Source organism: Macaca fascicularis, chromosome X, assembly GCF_037993035.2.
Source record: "Macaca fascicularis isolate 582-1 chromosome X, T2T-MFA8v1.1".
NCBI classification, from domain to species: domain Eukaryota; kingdom Metazoa; phylum Chordata; class Mammalia; order Primates; family Cercopithecidae; genus Macaca; species Macaca fascicularis.
The window spans coordinates 42,277,644-42,281,125 of record NC_088395.1 but is presented as its reverse complement, the minus strand read 5'-3'; positions in this window follow the sequence as shown (position 1 = coordinate 42,281,125).

Here is a 3,482-nt window from a genome sequence, read left to right as displayed (position 1 = left end):
ATAATGATTTTGTATAATAAGCATGAATTCCTTTTGTAATCTGGAATAAAAGCAAGAAAATACTATTTTCACTAAGAAAAAATACATATATATTTATCTGGAAAGAAATACTCTCATGGGTCACTCAAGAAGTCATTTGCATGAGTTAAATCTACATATAGCTCCAAATTCACACAAAGGAGATAAATATTTAGGTGTCAGAATAGTAAATAAGGTCTTGATTAGCAGCAAGATTTAAGACCAGGCTGAGACAGACTGGGCTTTGCTTTGTTTTGCTTTGCTTTCTAGGGTCAGAGATAAATGTCCAAGGTAAGCCAAGAAAAAGCAGAGAAATTTATGGAGGCTGGATCAAATGAAAATGCTTGTAAGCTACTTGTTATGAATGAACTCACTTTTTCACACTCATTTCATAAATTTTTGGTTCCTAAGGGCATCTCTCCAGTCACATCCCTTCACCTTCTATCTCATTCCACTCCCAGCTTCCCTGCTGTCTGCCTTCACCCTGTCTTCTGAGATGGGAACTTTGCTCTCTTCTCAGGATCCTTCAGGGCCTTGGTTCACTTGGATTCTTTCATGCCTAGATCTCAGGACTCATGGATACAGCAATCGGATGCAAGGAACCAGCTCATATACAGCCATACTGATCATTCTTAAAGATGTGGCATTGAATAAAAACTAAAACCTATGGAAAAATTAGACTTATTATAGAAGATAGTTTATTTAAGTTTAAAAGGTGCACATTCACATATGTCTTTTAGGTGGGTTGCATATACAAGGACATGTATTAAACATTTGAAAGGGTGCCTAACTGAAAAAGAACAATGAGTATGGGCATAGAGAATAAATGGCAGAAGGAAGGAAGGAAGAATAAAATGAGACTACACATTTGTAAGGACAGAGAACAGGTTTCGCTTTAAATGACTTCAACGAAGGGCTGTTAATGAAGGATCTTCTTACAATGGTGTGGGGAGAATGAAGGCGAAAGGAAAAGAATGGGAAGGTATATTGGCCTTCTATTGCTGCTGTAACAAATTACCAAAAATTCAGTGGCTTAAAACAACATAAATGTATTATCTTACAATTCTGTAAGGGTGATAGTTAATTTTATGTCAGCTTGACTGGGCTAAGGGATCCCCAGGTAGCTGGTAAGACATGATTTCTGAGAGTGTCTGTGAGGGTGTTTCTGGAAGAGATTAGCATTGGAATCAGTAGACTGGGTAACGAAGACTCACACTCACCCATGTGGTGGACATCAGCCAATTCACTGAGAGCTCACATAAAACAAAAAAGGCAGAAAGATGAATTCTTTCACTCTGCCTTTGAGCTGAGACATCAATCTTCTCCTGCCCTCGGACATTGGAGCTCCTGGGTCTCAGGTCTTCAGACTCTGGGATTTATACCAGCCTTCCCTCAAATTCTCAGGCCTTCTGCCTCAGACTGAATTACACCACTGGCTTTCCTGGGTCTCCAGCCTGCAGATGGCAGGTTGCGGGACTCCTCAGCCTCCATAATCACATGAGCCAATTCCCATAATAAATCTCCTCTTATATATCTCTCTCTATATATCCTATTGGTTCTGTTTCTTTGGAGAACCCTAATAGAGTAGGTCAAAAGTCTGACATGGATCTCACTGGGCTAAAATCAAGGTGTTGGAAGGGCTGCCTTCCTTCTAGTGTCATCAGGGGAGAACGTGTTGCCTTGCCTTTTCCAGTTTCTAGAGGCTATTTACATGCCCTGGCTCACAGCCTCTTTCTCCACCTCCACAGCCAGCAACATCTGCTTTCTCTCTCTCTCTCTCACCCTGCTCTATTGTCACATCTCTTACTAACTACAGTTGGGAAAGGTTCTCTGCTTCTAATGACCTTTATTAGATCAGGCCCACCCAATCCTTGGGAGACTGGGAAGGAAATGTTTGGTTTTGTGTCTTAAAGTGAACAAGGAAAGATTTGGACAGAGATAAATCAGTGTGTAGGCTACACCACATTCACTCACATCTCCCCTCATTCTTCACCTTGTTGCACAGTGGAGCCAGGTAGAAATCACCAAAGCAAAGGAAGGTGGAGAGGTGAGGGGAAGTGCAGAAAAGAGAATGAAGACATAGCAAGAATGTAGGCAAGTCGAAATTTTTACGGAGGGCTTTAAAAAAAAAAAAAAAAAACAACTCTTTTCCAAAGTGGTAGAAATTCTCCTTCAACATGTCAGTGTGTGCCTTCAACATGGAGTCTTGTTTTTAATTTATAAATTAAAATGATAATCCATGTAGCCAGAACACGATATTTTACTGTACAAACTGCTCATTTAACTCTGAGTTAAATTCTATTACGAATTCCTCTCAGAGGCATCACTTCTAAGACCATTGCTCCCTATTCTCTGGTTTTATTTTAAGGGGCACTTGCCCCCCTTTGATATCCATTTCAATTTATATCCCAGGCTATAAATTCCATCTTAGGCACAGTTTCTGTCTGATTTTGAAGCTGTGAAAAATCCCATCATGTCTGGCCAAAGAGTAAAATCTGATGGATACCATGAACGGAAAGCAAAATCTCTTCCTGTTGCATATACACTATAGGTCTAAGATCATCCTCAAAGCAACTGTAGTTTTACCCAGGGGCTCTGAGGGTTTGGAACTTTTCCCACCTGGAGGACAGTGACTCAGGGGTGCACTTAGACTGTAACAGCTGATCCTGAGACTTTTATGCATACAAGCAGTTGAGGAAATTCAAAATCAAGACCAGGTAGAGACTGGGAAGGAGGAACAGATAGGGCAGCCACTCTACATGCTGAAATCTGAAATAAAACAGAAAACCATCCAGAAGATGTTAGTTCCAGTTCGGCCTTAGACAAGCTTGAGGCAAATCTTGTAATTAATAAATGATGTATTCCTTTATACCAGGGTGTCTAGCATTCAGCCCAGAGTAGATTGCATTTATTTCAATTGAGCATTTACTATGTGTCAGGTGCTGTAAAAAGTTCATTTTAATTCCTCACAATAAACATGAAGTCATTTCTATTTTTACCTCCTCTGTAAAGAAGAGGAAGAATTAGAAAGTCTAAGTAATTGTGCCCCAAATTTAACACAGCTAAGTGATGGAGGCAGGATCCTCAGATCCCACAGTCTGAGAGTTTAACCACCACACAGCAAATGTAATTCAGCTGACCCTGGGCAAGATTCCTCCTGAGATATTAATGGATAAAAAATAACCAACAAAGAAAGAATGAAAAATCCATTGCCTAATTAGTTTGCTCACATAAACATCGAAGGACTAACATCCCACAAGTAAAGAATTTTTAAAGTTTGATCTACTGTGGAGAAACTGAGTTCACTTGCCACAGGAATGATATTGGTAATGAAAACATTGTTAGAAATTTATTTTTTATTTAAACAGGCTTTTAGGGAATAGGTGGTGTTTGATTACATAAATAAGTTCTTTAGTGGTGATTTCTGAGATTTTGGTGCACCCATCTCCCAAGCAGTGTACCCT